The 24,768-nt window shown below is 46.5% G+C and overlaps 1 protein-coding gene and 1 long non-coding RNA gene across 2 annotated transcripts in view; one reads left to right on the forward strand and one right to left on the reverse strand.

Moving 5' to 3' along the window:
* Positions 1–11,679: 11,679 nt before the first annotated feature.
* The window catches only part of Ube2q2 (ubiquitin conjugating enzyme E2 Q2), a 136,621-nt gene continuing 123,532 nt past the window's right edge, over positions 11,680–24,768 (forward strand). Inside the window, exon 1 of the mRNA XM_029481085.1 lies at positions 11,680–11,773. The gene's annotated coding sequence lies outside the window, so the exon portion shown is untranslated. The remainder of the gene's footprint in view (positions 11,774–24,768) is intronic.
* On the reverse strand, positions 15,595–18,137 carry LOC110301092. Its single transcript, XR_002378678.1, has 3 exons — positions 17,898–18,137; positions 17,471–17,713; positions 15,595–16,412 (listed from the first exon to the last, which is right to left on the reverse strand). It is a non-coding gene; the product is annotated as an uncharacterized LOC110301092 (long non-coding RNA).

The following is a 24,768-nucleotide window of genomic DNA, read 5'->3' on the forward strand; positions in this document are numbered from 1 at the left end:
AACATTTTTTTTTTTTTTGAGACAAGGTCTTACTATGTAGCCCTGGCTGTCCTGGAACTTGCTATGTAGGCTAGGCTAACCTCAAACTCACAGAGTTCCCCCTGCCTCTGCTTCCTGAGTGCTGTGATTAAAGGCATGCACCACTATACCCAGCTCAAACCCACTTTAAAAATAATTAATATATACCAATACAAAACACTTAAAAGGCACAAAATGCAAACTTTCTTTAAAAGCCCTCTAGTCAGGAAACATCCGTTGTATTGTCATAGGATTTCTTACACATGTGAGCCAGTAGCTGTTTTTTCAATTTGTTAGTAAAAAACCAAAAAACCTTGTAATGATTTTTTTTTTTAAAAGACACAAAGTTCTTTATATGGGCCGGGCATGGTGTGGCACGCCTTTAATCTCAGCACTTGGGAGGCAGAGGCAGGCAGATTTCTGAGTTTGAGGCCAGCCTGGTCTACAAAGTGAGTTCCAGGATAGCCAGGGCTATACAGAGAAACCCTGTTTGGAAAAAACAAAACAATAAAAACAAAAACAAACAAACAAACAAACAAGCAAAAAGTTCTTTATATGGTACTTGTAGTTTTCCTATACATCTCAGATTTAAAAGAGCAAAATGTGCCTACAAACCAAGAGCTGCAAATAAATTAAGCAACCAGACAGACAAAATAAAAACCAGAGAATTCACTCCAGACAAAATATTTCTACAGACAACTGAAAAGGAGTCAATGTTCCCAAGAGGTACACGCAGACATGTGTGTGCAGTTACCTGCACATGCTACCATGCACCAACACGGAAGCCAGAGGAGGCGCTCGGGTCCTGCTCTATAAACTCTCCTGTATTCCTTGAGGCAGGGTCTCTCACTGTTCCTGGAGCTGGCTAGTGGCCAGCAAGCTCCACAGGACTGGGGTTACGGGATCATGTGACCACACCCACATGTTTACATGGGTACTAAAGACTCAAACGCAGGTCCTCATGTGTGTGCAGCAAGTTCATACTAAGCCATCTCTTCTGACACAGATTTTTTTTTAAAATAAGAAAAAAAGGGAGAGAGCTGTCCAGTTACTTTCTAGGCCAGTATGGGTCCCACTCGGCCTTCCTGACACTTTAGTCCTTTAACTCAGTTCCTCATGGTGACTCCCAACCATAAAATTATTTTCGTTGCTATTTCATAACTGTAATTTTGCTATTGATATGAATCATAATGTAAATATCTGTGTTTTTCTGGTGGTCTTAGGTGAGCCCTGTGAAAGGGGCATTCGGTCCCCAAAGGAACCGGGACTAACAAGTTGAGAACAACAGTTTGAGGGGGTAGCATAACCTTGGCATTGAGCTGGAACAAGGACATATTAGAAAAGTGCGCCATAGACCAGTCTGCCTGATGGGTCTCTAACCCAGGGGACTGTGTGACCTCCTGAGTCTGATAACTGATCTCCTGTTATCTTGAACAAGTGATTTCCTTCTCTTTGCCCTTCCTTCCTTCATATTTAAAAAGAGGAACTAGTCTCCCCAGGAGGCCTCCTAAGGAAGAGAGGAAGTAAGTCATGGAAAGTACCTTAATGCTACCTAATAGGGCCGGAACACATAATAAAACTTAATAAATGACACGGATTCTAAACCTCTAAATAAAATAAAACCAAGTGAAGCACAGCAGTGCACACAGGGAAAATGGTGTATCATCGAAATGTGGGCTCTCGCCCAAGAACACAAGGACCGATCCAGTCAGGTAACTCATTAATGTAATATGCAACCTTAACAAATTAAATATGCATCTGATACAACCCTTAGCACACCGCTCCCTTAACCCAATAAACCTGCAGCATGGTAAAAGGAAAAACTGTGTGAGCAATCTCCATCCCAGTCAGCCTCAGACAGGCTACTTCCATCCATCACTGGATTTATTTAGGCCTTGTGTAGGAAATATGTAGAGATAAAACTAAATGAAATTGCCATTTTTTTTTTTAGGTCACAAGCTTCCCCAAATCAGCAATTTATATGATTCAACCTATAATAGAAGCAGATAAAGGTAATAAATTTTAAGAATCGAAGAGGAAAAACTACCCGTGTTTGCAGACAATAGGATTGCACTGTAGAAGATCCAAGAGAGAAGTTATCAAATAGATGAATTAGTAGGACTAGTGAGAGAGTTAGCAAGGTTGCTATATTGAAGATCAAATTAAAAACAATTTGTATCCCACAGGGGCTAGAGAGATAGCTTAGTAGTTAAGAGCACTTGCTGCTTTTGCAAAGTTCAACTCTCAGCACCCACACCAGGCAGCTCACCACTGCCTGTAACTCCAGATCCAGGGGATGCAACAACCAAGTCCCAGATCACACATATGTGTATATCCACACATCCAGAAACAAATAAATAATAAAGTAAATCTTTAAAAAGAGATTAGAGCCGGGCATGGTGGCACACGCCTTTAATCCCAGCACTCGGGAGGCAGAGGCAGGCGGATTTCTGAGTTCGAGGCCAGCCTGGTCTAAAAAGTGAGTTCCAGGACAGCCAGGGCTATATAGAGAAACCCTGTCTCAAAAAAACAAAAAACAACAAAAAAAGAGATTAGTATTCCTGTACACTTCTAGTAACCTTCAAACACACAGTCGAGGGCTGAGAGCACAGTTCTGCTGGTAGAGCCCTTGCTAACATGCACAAGGTGCTGGGCTAGATCCCCAGCGATGCATAAACTTGGCTTGATGGTACACATCTGTAATGCTAGCACTGGGGAGAGGAAGGCAGGGGGTTCAGAAGTCAAAGGTCATCCTTGTGTACATGGTAAGTTTGAAGGCAGCTTGGGGTACATGAGGCTCTGACTCCAAAGCAAAACAAGAAGACTAGAAAATGTGCCAGAAAATAAACAGATCCTATTTATAATAACAAAACCTGAGAATACATTTAGAAAAAATAGGCTACTCCTTTTATGAACAATATTGCTATGGTCTGAACATGCTCCCCAAATTCACAAACTAAAGCTTAATCACCAGTGTGGAAATTAAGATGTGAGTCTTTTGGAGAGGATGAGGTCATGAGTGAAGATGGGATGAGCACTTTATAAAGGTGGAATGATTCTGTCCATTCCACCACGTGTTCCCTCCAGACGCCACATTCCGGATATAATCTTTGAAACAGAGACTACCCCTCACCTGACACCAGGTGAGACCTTGATCTTGTAGATCTGGAGAATTTTGAATCTCCCAAGTTTTAGGAAAATCAATTCTTGTTTATAAATTATCTAGCCTTGGGCATTTTGTTACAGTAACATTAAAGAATTAAGATAAATATTAAATTTATTTAGAGACTGACCAATGGAAATTTATACCATATACATTCTGAATAGAAAGATTCCATATTACAATTGATCACTTCTCACCAAATTAATCTACAAAGTCAATTGAATTTCTGCATGAATCACCATAAGACTTTTCGTGGCACATGGCAGACTAATTATAAAATCCATGAAAAATAAAAGTGGGCTGGGGCACAAACAAAATTACACAGACACCAGGTTAGGCAAGGACATTGCGTATTCCAGGCTAGCCCTTTGCTAAGGTTAGGGGGCCAGCCTGGTTGCCTCTTGGTGAGGGGCCCCTCCTGGCTCAGGAGGATTACTTGAATCATCACGAGATGGAAAGCAGGATAAAGAACAAGCAGACTCTTCTCCATTCCTTCTCATGAGGGCTCTAACCCCACCACAAGGGCTCCACTCTCTAACCCAGCCACCAACAGAGGTTTTCCTTATACTGGCACTTTGGGGCTGGGGACTTAACATATGAACTTTGTCCTTACAAAATAGTAAGCAACATTTATTTATTTATTTACTCACTGATCTATCTATCTATCTATCTATCTATCTATCTATCTATCTATCTATCTATCAACTTATAGAAAGGGCCTCATGTCTCTGAGGCTGACCTGGAACACATATGTAATTAAGAATGAGGAATTTCTGATCCTCTTGCCTCTACATCGCAAGAGCTGGATTACAGGTGGCTCCACTATGCCCACTTTGTGCCATGCTAATGAAAGTACTCAGGTGTGGTGGTTTGAATAGATATGGCCCCATAGACTCATGTATATAAATGTTTGGCAAGAGAGTGGCGCTATTAGGAGGTGTATCCTTGTTGGAATAGGTGTGGCCTTGTTGGACAGGGTGTGGCCTTGCTGGAGGAAGTATGTCACCATGGAGGCGGGCTTTAAGGTCTCCTATACTCAAGAAGCTCCACCCAGTGTGGCACACTGTTCTCTTCTGCTGCTGTGGATCAAGATGCAGAAGTCTCAGCCCCTTCTCTAGTGCCATGTCTGCCTGGATGACACCATGATGACAATGGACTAAACCTATAAAACTGTAAACTAGCTCCAATGAAATATTTTCCTTTATAAGGGATGCCTTGGTTATAGTGTCTCTTTACAGCAATAAAACCCTAAGACACCGGGGCTACAGCCAAGTTAGGTAAGCACTCTACCAACCAAGCTAGTCCCTAGCCTCGGAAAGAAATGTCTTCAACAAAATACCAAAAAGACACATTCAAAAGAAAAATGATGTTAGATTCCTCTTGTTTTAAACCTTGGCATCATTCACTATTTAAACTTCTGCTCAATCAAAAATCCCACAAAGCTTAGAGAGAAACCACAGAATAGGAAAAGAAGTTGGTAATAAATACACCCAGCAAAGGGGTGTGTGTCCAGAGTGTTCCAGAGATTGGTATAGAATATTCTAATATTCAATATTCTAATCAGTCAAACAGCCAAGAAGCCAAGACACGGAACGTGAAGGCAGCATGCAGATTCACGTAATGAAGCACTGACAGCTGTCTGTGAGTGGTCCTTGACAGGAAGGAGGGAACTAGAAGCAAAGGCAGGGAAATGAAGTTTCTTTCTGTTTGGAAAGCCACATTGCCGAATGTGCTGATGAGTTTTCAGAGCTGCCAGGTTCAGGAGCTGCTTCCGGTTTGTAGAAAACGTGACACTGGAGTTGAAGATGCTCATGCCCAGTGTTCACCCATTCTACTCATTGTCATGTCATGTCTGCATATCGGTGACCAACTGGAAGTGACATCAGTGGCCATTATCAGGCCCTGGAATATCCACACAGTGGAGAGAGGTGGATATAACTTCCTTGAGGAGGAGCTCCACCCATCTACCCAGTCTGCTCAACAGCCTGTTTCTGTGCATCCCAGAGCTGTGAAGGATGTTGTCTCTCCTTTTTAGTTGGACAAACAAAACAGCAACAACAAAGACTATATAACAGAGGCCATCATGGTCTGCCAAACCTCAGGTATTTACATGCTGGCTTTCCACACAAGGGTTTGCTGACCCTTAATTTCGAGTCACAGGTAAAACACAAGTCAGTCTTTCTAAAACACAGGACAGAGACAGCTCAGTTGGAAAAGTCCTTGCCACACAAGCAGGAGGACCAAGTTAGATTCTCATGTAAAAAGCCAAGCATGGCAGGGTGTCTTTTTTCTTCTAGTCTGCGAGTACCAAGTGCCAGGCCTGGTGTTCGACATCAGCTGGGGCTGCAGATGGTGACAGTAACTGTGGTGATGATGTTCGAGCAGATGAAAGCAAACATGGGTAAGTTGTTCAATCCTGAGAACTTGGCTACCCTGGAGCGGTATGTGGAGGGGCAAGCTAAGGAGAATGCCTATGATCTGGAGGCTAACCTGGCCATCCTGAAACTGTGCCAATTCAATCCAGCCTTCTTCCAGACCACAGTCACTGCCCAGACCAACCTGCCCCATACTGACTTCATTCTGTGCAAATGTATGATTGGCCAGGCTCATCAAGAAAAGCTGTCCATCTGACAGATCTCAGGGACTTGATGGAGACAAGTGCCCAGGCAAACCCTGGATGAGAACATGGACCCGTGAACACATTTTTTTTTTAAAAGCCAGGAAAAAAAAAAAAAAACCTAAAAGATGTACCAATCTCAGACAGTGTTATAACATCCTTAAAGATACCCATGTAAGTAGCAGGATGAAACAACTGCTGTGTATTCACCAGGAAGTGGGGCAAGCTTAGGGAGAGGTTCTATTTCTACTTGAAATGCTTTGCTCCATAAAACAAGGCCTGAGGCAAACATATAAAGGCTGATAGACTGGATGGCGGGACTCATGTGTGATTTCTACAGATTTATATGTATCTGAAATATTTTGTGAGAGTTAAAACCGTTTTCTGAAAAAGTTCCTTGTGTAATGGTGCCCAGGAGATGAACTGGCTCTCTCCCTCTTTGCCTTGTGCCTGGTGTCTGGCTGGCCTGGCCTGACCCCAGCTGTAGGCGGTGCAGTTTTCCATGACCAAACAGAAAGGTTGGTGTCCTGGCCTAGGGCTCTGCTTTTTTTCTTTTGCAGTTGCCTGAGTGTGGGAGGAGTGCAGCTTGTCAGCTGAGGCCCTGGCTGCAGGGGTGCTGGCCGAGGACATAGACTGGCAGCTAGGTAGTCTAGGGTCTGCCATAGTGCAAGAGGCAAGGGCCTGCCATAGTTCCCAGCAAGAGGCAAGGGCCTGGTATGTTAATCCATGCAATAAAATGGTGGGTCTTGTGGTCTCCAAGAAGCCATCCAACTCTATTTCCCTGGGGTCTGGGGCACTACAGTCTATGGCTCACGACCTGAGTTCTATGTTTAAACTACAACCACAGGGAGTGAACAGAAGCTGTCCCTAAAAATGCCTGCTTTTCACCTCCATTCTGAACTGCCCTGTGCTGCCTTCCTGGATGAGCTGATGCCCTTGGAGGAGCCTCAGAGAGAAAGATTTGACTAAAAGAGGAACATTGAGGGGTTTGTGAGAAGGCTTCCTCTGTCTGAAGGCTGCCATAGCTTTAGGCATGGTAGATATGGTAGATGTCACATACCAGTGGGTTCCAGCTTGGTCTCACTCTCTGCCCTATCTCTGCTGCTCCCTCCATCTGCTTACAGTTGCCTTTGGGGAGCTTTGTTTTCCGGATATATTCTCACTCCCCAACTTCTTCTCCTCTCTGTCGACCATAAGTGAACAGCTTCTCCCATAAGATCCTGCTACTGCAATATTTTGTCTAAGCTCAGACCTAAAGCCACAGTTCAACAAACCTTGACCCAAAGCCTCTAAAAGTGTAAACCAGAGTAAGTCTTTCTTCAAGTTGTCTTTCTTGGGTATTTATTACAGCAGTGAAATATTTAACATTCTCCAAATGAGGGACTCTATGGTGGTTTGAATAAAAAATGGCCCCCATAGGCCCATAGGGAGGGGCACTATTAGGAGGTGTGGCCTTGCTGGAGTGGGTGTGGCTTTGTTGGAGGAAGTGTCACTAGTGGGTGGGCTTTGAGGTCTCAGAAACTCAACCTGGCCAGTGTGTCACAGTCATTTCCTGCTGCCTGCAGATCCAGATGTAGAACTCTCAGCTATCTCTCCAGCACCACATCTGCCTGGACACCTCCATGCTTCCCACTATGACGATAGTGGACTAAACCTCTGAACTGTAAGTCAGCCCCAATTAAATGTTTCCTTTATAAGAGCTTGTACTGGCTAGTTTTGTGTGTCAACTTGACACAGCTGGAGTTATCACAGAGAAAGGAGCCTCCCTTGAGGAAATGCCTCCATGAGATCCAGCTGTAAGGCATTTTCTCAATTAGTGATCAAGGGTGGGAGGGCCCATTGTGGGAGGTGCCATCCCTGGGCTGGTGGTCCTGGATTCTATAAAAAAAAAGCTAGCTGAGCAAGCCAGGGGAAGCAAGCCAGTAAGTAACATCCCTCCATGGCCTCTGCATCAGCTCCTGCTTCCTGACCTGCTTGAGTTCCTGTCCTGACTTCCTTTGGTAATGAACAACAATGTGGAAGTGTAAGCTGAATAAACCCTTTTCTCCCCAATTTGCTTTTTGGTCATGATGTTTGTGTAGGAATAGAAACTCTTGACTAAGACAAATTGGTATCAGCATAGTGAGGCATTCCTGTGACAACCCAACCATGTTTTGGGGAGAACTGTGGAAGGACTTTGGAACTTTGGACTAGAATAGCCATTGGGCGTTAAGAGCTCTATGGGATGTTTTGTAGGAGCTTGGAAGATAATGTTGAGAACAGTGCAGAAGGTGGAGGCCTGGCTTGTGAAATTTCAGAGGGAAGATTAAAGACTCTTATCAGGGCCATTGCTGTTTTTATTGTGAAGATTCTGTGGTTTTGGTTGGCTGGGGCTGAAGAATCAGCTGTGATTAACAAGATACCAGAACTACTAAAGCAAAACCTTTGCTTACTGGGATGATTGATGTAGTTAGCTGGAGCTAAGAAATTAGCAGTGATTAAGAAGAGAGTGATTAAGAGCATCACTAAGGTAAAATCTGGGAAGTGTTCCTGATTCCTGAAAGCACAGAGAAGCTATGTTCCAGAGGCAGCCACAGTTGTACCTCATGTTGGCAGCCAGACTTGGTAATGTATAAGAGCCACCCAGGTGGTACTGGTTTTGAAACATGAAAGGGTCGCAGCTGAGGCTCGGCACTGTGAGAGGCCAGGAGAGGCCATTGGTGAAGGTGCAGCCTCAGTGGCAGTTAAAGGCCCAGGACTAAAGGGGTCATGCAGGGAAGTTGAGGCTTAGCACCATGAAAAAAAGCCTGTGAGAGGCTATTTGTGAAAGTGCAGTCCAGTTGCAGCAGGAGTCAGCAGTGTTTTGGAGATGTTTCTCTGTAGAATTACTTGTGGTAGTTACTTATTTGTGCACATGTGCTCTTAGGCATGTGTGTGGGCGCACGCACACACACACACACACACACACACACACACACACACACACACACACACCATAGTGGACAACCCCAGAAGCCTGTTCTCTCCTTCCACCGTGTGGGTTCTGGGGCTTGACCTCAGGTCACCAGGTTTGGCATTGAGCATCGTTACTCACTAAACCATCTTACTGGTCCTGAACTACTAAATTACTAAATTACTCACTAAATGAGTTAAGCTTCTACTAAGGTTTATCTTCAGATTGTATAAATCATTTACCTTTAAAAAAGAGTTAAGTCTGACTGTGGCTCAGCTGAGATGCACTGTAGTCAGGGCAGGGCCTTTATTATTTATTTATTTTTATTTTTTTATTTTATGTTTGGTGTTTTGCCTGCATGTCCGCCTGTCTGGGTGAGGGTGTCAGATATTGGAATTACAGACGGTTGTGAGCTGCCATGTGGGTGCTGTCATTCAACCTGAATCCTCTAGAAGAGCATTCAGTATTCTTAACCACTGAGCCATCTCTCCAGCCTCCCCAGATTATTTTATTTTATGTGTATTAGTATTTTGGCTGCATGAATGTCTATGTACCATTACATGGGCAATGCCTGCAGAGGCCAGAAGAGGTTGTCATACCCCTGGAACTGGGGTTACAGTTAGTGGTGAACAGCCATGTGGGTACTGGGAATCGAACCTGGATCCTTTGGAAGAGCAGCCAGCTGGAAAGTGCTTTTAACAGATGCGCCATCTCCTCAGCTTCAGGGCCTTCAATTTTCATCTCTTAGTGTCACCAGAATTTGGTTAGTGCTATCTGCCACTTATACAAGCCAGGACAAAAACCCAACTATTAAAACCATGCTTTATTCTGAGAACTAGCAGTCTGAGGAGGCAGTAGATCAGTATCCAGAGATCTGCCTTTCAGCCCACTGCCAGACAGCGCATTATACACGGTGAAGTGGGTAAGGACAGGTGTGATCAATCATCCCAGAGCTCAGGTGTGCCCTTGAGACTTGGGTGCCTGAGACTCTCTTGTTACCATCCCCCTTTCCTCCTTCTGTGGATTTTGGGCTCCCGCAGCTCTTGAAATACTGAGTCTGGTTTGATTCTGCTGGAGTCAACCTTAAACTCATCCAGGGACCTCAAGACTGAGAGGAGAATAACTCAAAACAACAAACCATTACTAGTGTGCACATGCTGAGCTAGAAATAGCATGTTCCTTTCTATAATATAGCATACAGTGTGTCTTTGTAATACAGACTGTGAACGGGTCCCTGTCTGCCATCAGTCACCTACTAGGGCAAGTGCAGAGGAATCTGTAGGGCACTGCCATGTGCTAGAGACTCCATCACCAGGTCTCCTGTATCCTCACAAGAAGTTACTGTCCCATTTTACAGACAGCAGGAAGAGGAGCGAAAGCCACCTCCAAATGTCAAGTCTCCTGGGTCTCTTCAATCACCTTCATGCCTACAGTGGTGATTCATACCCACCTCTGGCTGTTTTCAGTTCCATGGCCCTGGTACCCTCCCTCTGCCCACTCCATCATTTCCTCTACGTGTAGCCTCCTTTCTCCTGCCTAGTTCAGCTTACAGAGAGGTTTATTAGCATGTAGATCACACAGATGCTGAACTGCAGAATCATGGCATTGGTAGCCATTACCATGGCTGGAGGCAGCTCTCTGACTGAGGCCCTAAGACACAGGTCAGAAAATATTCAGGACCTCAAGAATGCATTCTCCTAACATGAAGGACCCAAGACAAAGAACAGTTGGTTCCCATCCCTGTGGCTGCCTCCCTCTGAGCATTTCCACAGTTTACTACTATTGGGGTTGGTGCCAGCTGATTGCCTGCTGCTAGCATAACACTATGCTCAGCCTTAGAGAATGCACTCTACATAGTAGTAGGAATGGCGTTTTGCCATGTGGCCTCACGTCCTTAGGTGGCAGGTAAGGCTGTGAGGTGGACAGGCTCTGCCATTTTGGGAGCTTATTTTCCCTTTTCTCATCCAGAGGGCTGCCTGATGCCATGGGTCAACCATGTGCAGAGACTGGCCCTTGGCAGGTACTCAGAGGGGTGTCAGCACAGGGCAGGAGCTGCTGCAGGGTAACATGTAAGAACTCTAGCTTGGTCAACTTAAATTCAAATCCCAGGGTGGCCACTTAGGTGGCTATGGGAGGTAGGTTTCCTGGCGTTTCCAAGCCTTGGTTTTTCCATCTATAAAAAGAGGATAATTATGTCTGGTAGTGGTGAGTCACACCTTTAATCTTAGCACTCAGGAGGTAGAGGCAGGTGGATCTCTGAGTTTGAGACCAGCCTGGTCTATAGAGTGAGTTCCAGGACAGCCAGGGCTACACAGAGAAACCTTGTCTTGAAAACCACCCCCCCCACACACACACACACACACCACTCATGAGTACAAGTGGATAATTGCAACTGGGGAGATGGCTTAGTGGGTAATGTATGTGTTACACAAGTGTGTGAATCTGAGTTCAGCTGCCTAGTACCCATCTAATATAGAAATCTGGGCTCAGCGTCTCCCTGTGTCCCCACAGGAAAGGCATTGGTGCTTGCTGGCCAGCTAGTGGGGCTGATGGTGGAGCTTCAAGTTCAGTGAGAGACTTTGTCTCAAAAAGTAAGGTAGAGAGTCAATGAGATGACTCAAGATAAAGATGTCTGCTGCCATTCCTGACCATCCGAGTTTTGGCTCCAGAGCCCACACAATGGAAGGAGAGAACAATTCCTGAAAGCTGTCCCTGATATGTGCCTACGTACATACACACAGGCACCCAGGAAAAAAAATGTGATAAAACATTTTTAAATGGTGAGGAGGAATAGAGAACACACACAAACATATATACACATTTGCACATGCATGCATGCACATATATGCATACACATACATTTACACACACACACATACACACATTTTCTGCATACTGGAGACTAGACATCATTTCTAAGCTCTCTGCATGTTCCTCCCACAGACTTTCAAACTCAGCACATCTTTTGATTGTTGTGAGACCTCCACCACCAGATGCACAGTTCCTTGTGGAAGAAGGGAAAGGATTCAGCAAGTGCACATGGGTAAGTGGAGATTGTGACTTCTCGTCCCATTAAGTTTTGAGGGAAGTCAGCCCTTGTAAGGAGGGTTGAATGTTCCATGTGTTCCCATAGTGCTGGAGTGGTTTTGATAAAGTTTCAGAAGAGACTCTAAGGCCGAGTAGGTTGCTTTACTCTGGAACGCTGGGTGACTAGGAAGGCTTAAATGGTTCTGGGGGTGACGGTGGTATATAAACCACACTATGCTTCTTTCAATGGCTATCTCTTTTTTGAGACAAAAATCTCACTAGGTAGCCCCTGACTGGCCTCACCACCACAGAGATCCACCTGTTTCTGCCTCCCTGGCTGGGATTAAAGGTGTGTGCCACCACAGCCTAGCCTCAATAACTACCTTTTCTTTATACCTGAACATCGATCGGTGCCTCAGCTAAGCTGTGGAGTATAAATAACATTCAGAGGAAGGTCACAGAGAAGGAAAATAGGCGAGGGAGGGGGAGGGAGGGAGGAAAGGAGGATGGCAGGAGGACAGCAGGAGGAGGAGGGCAGGAGGAGGAGGGAGAGGGGAGAATAGGAGGGCAGAAGAGAGCAATTTTAGTACTACTGTGTGGTGTGACCAAAACATCCAGGAGCACAGCTCAGGGCAGAGGTGGCTCAGCTCCACAGGTGTAACCCACAGTCTTTGGTGCCACTGCCTGAGCCTTGTTGAGAGAGAACACCATAGAGGTGTGTGTAGAGGAGGGGGCTACTTGCCTTATGGCAGCTGGGAAACAGAGAGAAAGCAAGCAAGTGGGAACCAGGCACAATTCCCCAGGGCTTCCCTTCTGGGGTCTCTAACCTCCAACTGGACTCCCCCCTCCTCAACTTTCCACAGTAGTAGTGGTCCCCAGTAGTACAGCCACCTGGGGACTAAACACTCAGTTGGTGAGTCTGTTGGGGACAGGTCACATAAACCAGAACAAAACAGCCACACAGATGGAATGCCAGTTCTCTCTTATGGTTGAGGAAACTGGGGGATCAGAGACCAGCTAACTAGGAAGTGTCAGTTTTGGGGTACAAACCCAACTGTCTTGGCCCCTGGCCAGTGACTCCATTACTTTATCACAGCAGTTGCGACAACTAAGTACAGGTTTCAATTTATTTCCTTTCCAACTAACAGTTCTTAAGTGCTTCTTCTTGTGTGCCAGGGCAAGTCAAGATTGAGTGAAGCTATTAATGCTCTTTAGAAAGTCAAAAGATTGGAGGAGGCGTCTAAAAAGCCTTTCTTTGTGAGTCCTGTCCTGGGCCACTAAAATCCTCCAAACAAAGTGTCACAGGATCCTTCCTGGACCACTAACATCATTAATCTGGATGTGACACTCACTGGCAGTCTCCCATGGGTCTCTCTGTGCATCCCTGGCTGGCCTTGAACTCACAGAGACCTGCTTGCCTCTGCCTCCTGGATGCTGGGGTTAAAGGCATGTGCCTTTGGGTACTTTTCTTTTTCTTTCGGTTACTTTGTGGAACTTTGTTACATCCATCTCAAGAAGCTAGAAAGTAACAAGGGTTCCTTGTCTGAGGTCAGTTAATATATACTGAATGGATTGGTTAGTTAGTGGTTCCTGGTTCTCAACTGATATACTATCCTAATACCACGGGAAAACCTTGTGTTATAATAGTTAAAAAGAGTCCTTCCTACCATAGTGAGTGTGGCTTTCTCCAGGCCTTTGATGGCCCTCACCTCTGCCTTCCCAGCAAGATTACATAGTGGGCTGGGCATAGTTCTTATCATTTGACGTTTAAACCAACCCTGCCTTCATTAAGAGACACATGCCAGACTGCACCATCACATTGACCACAGGCTTATCGCAGATACTTCACAGAGCTGTTTCTGCAGAAAGCAAGCAGACTCTAACTGAATCCAGAGTCTGATGGAAACATTCATTGGTCAGCTGTTCAGAACCCTAGAGATTCTGCCCCTGAGGCCAGGGCCTCCAGAAGAAGGGAGCTAGAGGAGGGCTTGGTCTCTGGCTGAGCAGTTGGATGCACCTAGCCCAAGTGCCTTGTGTTCTGGCCTCTCCCTTCCTCCTTCAGAGGAGCAACGCACCACTTGAAGAATGATTACAGGGTAGATTCTGACACCAGGGCGAGAGCCAGGTGTCTAAATTCTAACAAGCTCCTGGGTCCTATCTAATAGAGGCTCAGAGTGGAAGAGGGTCGGAGATAACAGGAAGGGACTGGGCCTGTGCTGTGCTATTCTCTATGAGCACAGCTCCTCTTTGTCTCTCTATACCCTAGTCAGTTGTCTTCAGTAACCTTTCTCAACACTGCTCCCTACCGACAGTGCAAAGGAAACATCAGAGACCCTGTGCTCTTGTCCCTTGAGGGTTGGGTACCTAATAAAGACCCCAGATGGCAGTTGAACAAGCTCTCTCTTGCTCGCTCTCTCTCTCTCTCTCTTTCCCTCAGTCCTGCTCCCTGCCGCCAATTTTCTGGGGTTTTTTTCGGGGGGGGGGCTGCAGAAGAAGCAGCTGCTTGCCACATGCCCCTGCCCCTCACCAGCTTGCCCCTGCCAACTTGACAGAACCTAGATCATCTGGGAAGAAGGAACCTCAGTTGTAGAGTTGCCTTGATCACATTGGCCTGTGGTCTGGCCCAACATGGGTGGCACAGCCTTGGGTAGGAGGGCCTGAGATACAGAAGAGTAGCTGAGCATGTGCCAGAGAGGAAGCCCGTAAGCAGAGTTCCCTATGGCTCCTGCCTCTAGATTTCTGCCTGGAATTCCCTCTGTGATAGGACAGGTTGTAATGTGCAACAAACCCTTTCTTTCCCAAGATGCTTTTTTTTTTGCTCATGGTGTTTTTCACAGCAACAGAAAGCAAACCAGAACAGTCAGAGACTGTATTAGTTAGGGTTTTACTGCTGTGAACAGACACTATGACCAAGACAAGTCTTATAAAAAAAACAATATTTAATTGGGGCTGGCTTACAGGTTCAGAGGTTCAGAGGTTCAGAGGTTCAGAGGTTCAGTCCATTATCTTCAAGGTGGGAGAATGGCAGTATCCAGGCAGGCATGGTACAGGAGGAGCTGAGAGTTCTATGTCTTCATCCAAAGGCTGCTAGTGGAAGACTGACTTCCAGGCAACTAGGGTGAGGATCTTATGCCCACACCCACAGTGACACACCCATTCCAACCAGGTCACACCTATTCCAACAAGGCCACACCTTCAGATGGTGCCACTCCCTGGTCCAAGGATATACAAACCATCACAGAGACCCAAAATATAATATGGAGAACAATGGAGGAAAACAACATCCACCAGCTTATAGCCTATAGCCTACAGCACACACACATACACACATACACACACACACACACATATACACATACACACAGACACACACGGGGGAGGGGGGCAGAGAATAGGGTATGACAAGATGGATCAGCAGGTCAAGTCACTTTCCTTGTAGCCTGAACTTGATACCAAGGATCCTCGTGGTGGAATGATAGAACTGAGTCCTACTATAGATTCTCTGAACCTCCACTCGCTAGTGTCATGGCATGCACATGTCACTCCCACCACCACACAATGTAAGAAAATGAATTTTTAATGCAAGAAAATGAAATTTTAAAAATGGGTAGAAAATGGATAAATGTGAAAAAAGACAGGATTTAATTTTTCTCCAAGACACCTATTAACATAATTTTGAAACAGGATAAAGAACTATATATGAAAAAAATGATACTAAAAAGATAAATAGACTAAAGTAAGCCAGCTGAAGGAGGAAGATTAGTGTTAGGACCAGCCTGGGCTATATAGCAAGGAGCCTGTCTCAAGGAACTAAAAACAATCAGACAAAAGGATTTAGATAGAGTTTTATATTTATAAAACCACTATCAAATTCCAGTTTAACAAAAAAAAAATCAGACATTATGGAGAAAGGATTTGAAAATGTGACTGAAAATATTTTACATGAAATGTACAATAGACTCATAATAAATTGGGAGAATGCAACAGTATTAGACTCAGGATTCACGGCAGCAGGAATCAGTAGGAAAAAGACATTAGAACAGGGCACCCAGCGTGGATGTGTGGTACAACGTAAGTACAAATGACCAGTAAGCATATGAACTATTTGTAAATGTATCAGTGATTTTTTTTAAATGCAACTAGACTCATAAGATATGAATTTTTATCTTCCAAGCTGGCAGAGACCAACAAGATACTCTAGGAAGGGCATCCGGAGACGGAAGGATTTGAATCGGAGAGACTCATCCTGCTCCTACTTTATTACTGTTCTGTGGGGCCAACGCCCTGGAACCTTCTATCTGCTGGCACCGGAGGTCTCATTTCTAAAGATGGTTCCTATCGAGATAATCAGGCACACGGCCAGTGAGGAGCAATATGTCTCCATTGCAGAGCTCCCAGATGTGGAACCTCACATCCAGCCATGGCTCCTGCAGCTCTCCAAGGTTGCTTCAGTCCTCCAGTCAAGTTTGAGAACAGGAATAGCTGTTATTTCTGCTAATGAGCCGTAACCCAGTTTTCTCTACCTTGAGCCTCTTAGTGGCACCCCCCACCCTTGTGTGTAGGGAGGCAAGGAGGTCAGTTTTCCAGGAGAGTAGAATGTGTCTCCTAAGACCAGAAAAGGGTGGTTTCTAGGATGTCACCTGTCCTCTTGGTGTCTAGAAGGAACAGCAAACATGTCCTGTTTCCATAGGGACATGCTTTGGTTTCTATTATTTTATTTTACTTTTTGATAATGTCTCCTGAAGCTGCCCAGGCTGGCCTCAAGCTTGCTATTCTCCTTCAGCCTCCCCAGGGCGGGGATTGCAGGTGTATACCTTCACACCTAGCTGCTTGATACCTCTGCCCTGGACCCTAGAAACTCCCTGGCAGCCACCTGGCCATAGGCCAGCACCTCCAGGCTTCCTGTGCAGTTTCTGGGCTTCTGCTCCCTAGGGTTTGTTTGCCCCTAAGATCTTTATCTCCTTCCCACTTTTCACTGGTCTACTATTTGGCTTGAATCCTGCTTGCCACGAAGCCTCACCACTTGTCCACTAACCGCAGGCATGGGATCGCCATCCCATACCTCACCAGGTGAGGTTTCTGAGCCTGCTCTCCTGCTCCTCACTGAGGAACTCACCATGCTCCCTTTGCCACCAGCATCTCTGATTCACCCAGTTGCTGCTCATCGGCTTCACTTTCCTGCCCAGGGCTGCCTTGATCCTGCCACCTCCAGATTCCTTCCTGCGCACACTGCCACAGTGGACTTCCAGATACACAGGTCTAAGCTCAGTGCTTCCCTGCGAGAACTCTTCAGCTGACCTTTAGAGCCAGATGGGACAGCTCTGCTATCCTTAGCATGACATTAGAGGCCTTTGGTGAACTGGCCCCTGCCTGTGCTTCTTTGTAGTTTCTCAGTGAGCCATACTTTCTTAGCAGCCTCCCAGCCTTGGCCCATGCTGGCCACTGAGTGGAGTGCCCTTTCATTCCTTTTATTCCTGGTTAGTTCAAAGCATTTGTTAGGGGGGAGGAACCCTTATACTCCACCTTCATTGTTTCCTTGAATGTAGAAGGACATCTATTAATGAAACACTCCTAGAGTCCCATCTTACTATAGAATTCTTTCTCTGTCTTCAGCTGCTCTTAAGAAAGCTCTCTGTGACTTCTCAAGTTGGGGTTGGTCTTCCACAGTTAAAATGTGCATATTTCATCTTTTCTAAAAATTATGTTTATTTACTTATTTTCTTGCTGCACATGTATGTGTACACATGTGGAGAGCAGTGTGTGGAGGGACAGGGACAACATGCAGGAATGTTCTTTCCTTCCACCATGTGGAGACTAAACTCAGGTCATCAGACTTCTTAGCAAATGCCTCTACCCACTGAGCTATGTCTCTGGTCTTATTTCATCCTTCTGTAAAGCTGGAGCACTGGCGTAGAAAGGTGAAGAGAGTCTGGAGTCTTTCTCCAACTTGGTCAGACTGTAAAAGAAAGAGGGAAAGAAAGAGAGAGAGAATAAATGAATGAACGAATGAGTGAATGAATGAAAAAGTCATTTTCTTTTCCAGTCCCATTTTTCTAATTTCTTTCCAGACCCAGAGAATCTAAGGCAACAGAGTGCATACATTTTACCGACAAGCTTTCTAAGTCCACATTGTAACTAACCTTGAAGAAGTACAAACCACTTGTTGAGTTTTTGTATCTTTTTTTTTTTTCAATCCACAATTGTCTGAAGGAATGACTATGGCATGCTCCCCCCTCCTCTGTAACCCACCCCCACCCCACCCCCACCAGGCACCGGATCACATCCTAGCCTGCTTCCATGGGGTTTGTAAAATAAGGATAAACAGAGAGCCAACAGGTGGCGGGGAGGCACAGTGCACTCTCCCGGAACCAGCAGATAAATGAAGGTGTCTGGGGCACCCAGGGCTCCAAATACTTAATACTTATCAGCGTCTAAAGCAGCTGACACAAAGATGCACTTAGCCGGGCTGCTCCAGGGAGAAAATGAGGGTAATTGAAATTAACTTGGCTCCTGCCGTTTTCTCCCTCCTCTGCTAATCACCAGGAAATCTGCTGCTGGCTGAACAGGAGGGCCTAAGGGCCAATGCCCTAGGGAGTCCAGGGCTCAATTAAGCTCTGGAAAATTGGATTTCTGGCCCTGAGGCCAGGGGGCTGGGGTTGGCATTGAGGTATGAGCTGCCAAAAGGTATTAGGCCAAGAGCTGCCCAGATGGGTTCAGCAGCTAATTCAATCTGGCTTCCCAGAAACAAGGCTTGGAAGGTTGGAGCCGTAAGCCTGAAGAGCCATGACTCTGGCTCCTAGGGCACTGCCCTGTGGTATACTGGGCTCTCTTTGTGGTCCAGCTCAGGGAGCTCTGTGCCTGGCACCTGGCCTCTGTCGGCAGCACATTGACAATCTAGACAACCGGTGTCGAGTGGTGTTAGTGCTCACTAGAGGAGTGGGTGTGGGTGACCCTGCAGCACAGGCACTCACATTTCTGCAGCCTGTCAGAGTCTGTTAGGGAGAAAAAAAAGTCCGGAAATGAGGTGAGAGAGGCTGACAAACAGACCATGGGCACGGTGTTCAGGACACAGATCCTCAGAACGGTGACAGAGGACAGGTAGAGATATAACAAAGCGGCAGAGGGGAATGGAGGAACACTAGGCAAAGTGGGACAGAAAGAAAGACAGGCAGCTTAGAAAAAGGAGAGGAGGGAGAGGGAGCCCGAAGTGAAGGAGACAGGCAGGAAGGCAGAGAAACCCAGATACAGAAGCAACCAAGGGAGCCTGGAGCAGGACTTCTGGGGGACTTCCAGGGTCCAGAAGGTGGGAGAATTCAGTCACAGCTGGGAGCAAAAGCTCGAGTCTGTTGTTGGGATAGCGTAGGGAAGGCTGTGGCAGGAAGACAGCAGAGCCATTACTTTTAAGTGGGAAGTTTAGGGCCTGTGACTGGAGTCTCCTAGCTCTGTCCCTGGGGTGCCAAGGATTGAACCTAAAGTTTCATGAACACTAGGTAAATACGCTTCCTGACTCTGAAACATTTTTTAAAACTCTTCCTGCCTCAACCAAGAATTATAAACTTTTAAGCACCTACATTTCCTTATTCTTGATTCTTCCTCTTTATTTTGTTTCCCTGACTCTCTTACTTGCTTTCTTTCCCGGGTTCTGAATCTCAGATTTTGACGTTGGTGACAGTCTTCCCTGAGCTGTGATGGATGGGTGCTGTCAGGCTTGCATACCATTATTCCCATTGTACTGACTGACATGTCAAGGTCCTCCATCCCTTCCAGCTAGTCCTCCCAGAGGAAGTAGGGAAACTGTTATGTCTCAACCCCAAGGCAAATGGCTGAGCTACCTATTTAACATGCCAACATGGACCTGGATGCCAGGTTCTCCCAGCATCCCTCAGTCCTTACCTATTACAGGGTATGGCTGGCATGCCCCGCCCCCTATCCTAAACTTCTCCAGGGACTGGGCTACCCTTATATAATCTAGCCATTTGTTTACCTGGTGTTTTTCCACCCTCTACCCTCCTGGCCTCTTGGTCTCCTGGTCTCCTGGTCTTCTGGTCTCCTGGCTCTCCCCTCTCCTGTCACCTGTCACCTCACATGATTCGGGGTCCTGTTCACTCTGGACTCCCCAGATGTCCCCACCTCTGGCTATGTATGCTCTCCATTTTATCTGCAATAAATCTTCTCCACCATACCTAGGAACACTCATGTCCTTCTTTTTTTTTTTTTTTTTTTCCCACTCCTTAGTTGTGTAAACCTTGCTCCCCAATTTAAAGCTATTGATTAAATAAAAGTGCCTACAGCAGCCAATTACTGGGGGAAATAGAGGGGAGGGTGTCTGCAGGTAGAGAGGGGAGTGAGGAAGAGAAGAAAGAAGACAGAGAGAATAGGAGTTCTCCATTAGACAGGATGGACCAGGAGCGTGTGGCTGGAGAAGTTCTCCCCAAGGACAGACTGATGGAGCAGAGAAAACCCAAGTGAGACTCGAACAGTGAGCATCTTGAAGCACAACTGGGAAATGGCCAATCTAGCATAGAGAAAGAGTTTAGGGGGAACTGTCCAGTATTCTTGCTAAAGCTGATTAAATAAATCCATAGCACTATTGGGGGGGGCTGGGTCATAATACAACATAATAGTTATTATATTCTTTACAACAACATTACATCATTGGTGGGAGAACATCTCATAAAGCCCCATTCTTCCCTAAGGAGACAGAGGCAGTCTGATGGGGGAGTCACTTTCCTTCAATGGTGTAGCCACTGGTGAGTTGTTTAAGTAACACCCCATCTACACACATGCAAGAACCCTAAGTAAATCCAGTGGGCCACTGGGCGGGGTGGTAAAGAAATAAGGGCAGGGCTGGAAAGATGGCTCAGGGGTTAAGAGTGCTTGCTGTTCCTGTAGAACCTAAGTTCAGTTCCCAGCACCCATATGATGACTCACAACCATCAGTACCTCCAGTGTTAGGAATCCGACATCCTGACTTGACCTTTGCAGGTACAGCATGTTGCACACACATATGCAACTAACATCCATACATATAAAATAAACCTCAAATCTAAAAATACTTATAAGAGAAATAAATAAGAAAGAAAAATCACGAAAATAGGTGAGGGGTTATTGGAAGGAGTGATTCGATAGGAGGGGGAAGGAGTCCCAAGGGGGAGTATGAACAAAGTATATATATATATGAAGTTGTGAAGGAATGCATACATTTAAGAAAAAGATGGTGTTCTTGAGCCATGGCTTTCCGAGTGAGGAAGAAACTGTGTGAATGCTTATTTGACAGAGGCCCTAAGTGGGATGGCCCTTCAGCTGGGATGGAACAGACAGGAAGGCAGAAAGGTGATGCCTAGAATCCTTCCAGAACCCCATGTTTTTTACCCTCTAGCCAGAGGCATGACTGCTCTGTCCCTTCAAGAGGATCTTCGGGGTTGCCTGTTTGCTCCTGTTGAAACATCACCCCTAGGCAGACAAAGGGTTCAGCCCCGAATTGCCCGAATTAGTGCTATAGGCTCAGGCATGGGTACCTACTGGAACTGAGATAAGAATCCCTGTCCCTGCAAAGGCCCCAGAAAGTTCCTTCTCATTTCTGAGTCTCACCCACTTCCCAAATTTGTAGATCTCTCACTTTCAGGGAGAAATGCCCACTGGGGTCAAGTTCCCAGAACTTGGCAGAGCTAACCACAGTCTCTTTAGGGGAGTTGGTTACCCAACTTTACCCACCCAGCATTGCCCAGGTCCAGGTCGCCAGAGCTAATGGCTAATGTAACTACAGAGGTCAGGCCTCTCCCCAGATGGAGTTGCAGAGAGTGAGTTCCAAGGAGGTGCTTCCTGTGGACTGTTGTAAAAGCTTCCCCGTGCTCAGCCGGGGGCTGTCATTAGCAACCAGGTCACTGGTTCTGGTTCCTGGCAGGCTTCTAGGGTCCCTGGAGGATTTCACATCCTGGAGCATGAATGGAAGAGCTATGAGTGGTGGTGCAGTCGAGCCAGCTAAGAGACAAGGAGTGGTCAGCCTCTGAGGGCCACTCACCCACCCAGACCTCCTCAATTGACCCCAGATGGGAATGGCCACCTGAGTGACACCAAGGACAGTTTTATGACCACAAACTCTAAAGGGAACTAGAGTTTACTGAGTCCACTAGCTCCATCACACAGCCAGAAAAGCAGGCTCAGAGAGGGGAGACTCTCAGGTTGTGACCAGCAACTAGCAACAGAAAGCTGCCATGAGATCAGGCTGTGTCCTGTGGGAGGGTGGAGCACAGACAACTCAGTGTGCCAGTGTGGTCCACGGGAGGATGGGGCACAGACAGGTGAGTGTGCCAGTGTGGTCCACACTATGTGAAGAAGCCAAGAGAAGTTAGACCTGACCCCTTCCTTGAGAGCTCTGGATAACCTGAGAGGCACCAGCCACAGGTGCAACAGCAGAGCTTTGGAGGAAGAAGGAGTGGGAAGGAGAAAGGCACAGCTGATTGATGGCAGGAATACTCCATGGAGGACAAGCCCTGGCAGCTTGTGCTGGCTTTTCTATCTGGCTCTCTGCGTCGCTCCATGTTTAAACCACACCTCCTACCACATACCTAACACCTACAAGAGAAATGGGGCATGGAAGGTGGACAGAGGTTTCTACCCCGCACCCCAGCACTGCCAGCATCTCACCAGATACTTCAGAGGACAGAATACAATTACAGGCATGGTGGGAAGTGTAGTCAGGGCAATGAAAAAGAAACTCCATCTCTGCATCTAAAAGCAAAAAGAAAAAAAAAAAAAAAAGAATTTTACCACTTAAAGAAGACTAAACAGGTGGGAAAATTGCCTGGTGGTAAAACCTTTAGAGAAAGCAGGTGAATGCTTGCGAAGCTTTCTGGGCCAGTGTTCTTCTAAAAGGACTAAGAATATCAAGGCTGGGCAGAAATGGGGGACAGCAAAAGGTTGGAGGAATGCTCTCCCCCAAGCAGAGAACAGAGGTAGGAAAAGAAAGCGGGGAGGGGTGTGATTGGGAAATGTAGGTGAGCTTCAGAACCCCACCCCCACTCCCACCCCCACCCCACTCCCACCACCCCAGACCCCCCTACTCCAGCCCCCTGGAACTGTGACAATGGCTTTGCATCCAGGGGCACCCAGCTTACAAACTATTGCCACCAACCAGGAGTTTGCTCTGTGCTCCCTCCCCTCTCTTGGAAACTTTGAGGCTTTTTGCTTTGTGTTTCTTGCACATTTGGTTTATTGTGTGTCATGTGTATCGGTGGGGTTCCTGCCTTAGACCTGGAGCTCCAGGATAGGTCTGGTGAGGGCGGGAAGGAGAAAGGACAAGGCAAACCAAACTGAGTTTTCCTCCTCTTACTTGGGGCTTGGGGGATCGTGTTTTAGTCAGGAAGGGTTGGTTGGTTTGTTGATTGGCTGGTTGGTTTTGAACTAGGATCTTACCTGACAGCCTAGAACACCTAAGGACTGACTTACTGTGTGCCTAAACTGACCTCAAACTGGAGATTCTCCTGCTTCAGTCTCTCAAGTGTGCACCACTATGGGCAGCTCAAGAAAGTTGTTTTGTTTTTTAACTGTTGTAAAATACCCGTAAAAGTTACTATTTAATCATGTCAGTGTAGACTCCATTGATGTTCTACACTGCCCCCCCCCCCCCCATCTTGCCCCAGAACCTTGTCTCTGTGGCTTTGCCTGAGTCAAAATGATGTTTTGATGTTTGTGTTTCATTTAAAATGCAAATAACCATAGAGGACCCAGAATTTGCATTTTCAATTCATTCAATTCAATTTTCAATTTCATTCATTTCCACAACACAGCCCATCTGCCCTCCTCCATTCCTGAGTTTACAGAAAAGACACTAGACCTGAGGAGACCTGGCTTCCTGGAGCTCCTGTCAGAGGCTGTGAGATATCATGAAGGATTCTGATTATCCCTGGGCTTCAACATCTCTCTCTTAAAGCAGGAGATGTGGGCTGAGCAGACCTTCAACCCTCTTCCTGACCCCTGTATAGTAGTAGAAGTGTACTGCCTTGGGGTTAGATGCCTGCAGTTAGGTAAAACTTTGGGTACCACTTAAGGCCAGACCTGCCTGACCCACATTAACTCCCTGGCTTGTCTCTCTAAGTTAAATGTGGCCGACCTGCTCACGGGAGAGCCTCCTGGCTTCTCTGAGCATCTGTGGCCAGTGTGGTCTGGGGGATGGAGGGGTTCAGAGAGCAGGGTGGGTGGCTGAGTGATAGGGCACAAGTACCTAGTCGGGCCTTAACCTTTTGTCTAAGATCAATTGCAGAGCCTTTTGGATACCACTTGCCCAGCCTCATGGACAATGGGTTCTGTGATCTTTCTAGGACCAGGGCTCTGCAGCGCTGTGTAAACAGACATTGCAACAAAGAAACGCAAACATTTGCCATGGCCTCTCCTCACTGTCAGCAAAAGGAGGGTCCCTTGTTTGTGGTTCTTGTCCTCCTAGACATTATCATGTAGTAAAATGGGGCAGAGCAGAAGCTGAGAAGGCCAAGCCAGTACATTCGAGGGAACTAAAAGATGGCAGGGAGGACTTGAGCAGGTCTGAAAGAGAGTGTTCTCCTGGTGTTCTCAAGGAGAGGGTGGAGCAAGCTCAGGAAGTCAGGGCAGGGTGTTGAGTTTCCTGGACACTAGTGGAAGGACTGGGCTTGGGGACAGCAGTACTTAGAAGAGATGCAGGGATGTTGGATGGCATTGTATGAGACATCGGTGTGTCCTCTGGACCGCCAAGAAAGCAGCACTGGGGGTCTCTGTTCCAGTTCCGTCCTTTTGCTCTCGGGTTGGATATATTCTCTGAATTGGTTCCGTTCCATCTGAATTACAGAAAAATATCTCTAGTGAGTTTTATCACTGTTCAATTAGCCAAATACGTGGCTCCCTGTTTTTCAGGTTATGTTAACCACTTTAAAAGCCTGTCTGCGCCGGGCGTGGTGGCGCACGCCTTTAATCCCAGCACTCGGGAGGCAGAGGCAGGCGGATTTCTGAGTTCGAGGCCAGCCTGGTCTACAAAGTGAG

This window comes from Mus caroli, chromosome 9 (genome assembly GCF_900094665.2).
Source record: "Mus caroli chromosome 9, CAROLI_EIJ_v1.1, whole genome shotgun sequence".
Lineage (NCBI taxonomy): Eukaryota > Metazoa > Chordata > Mammalia > Rodentia > Muridae > Mus > Mus caroli.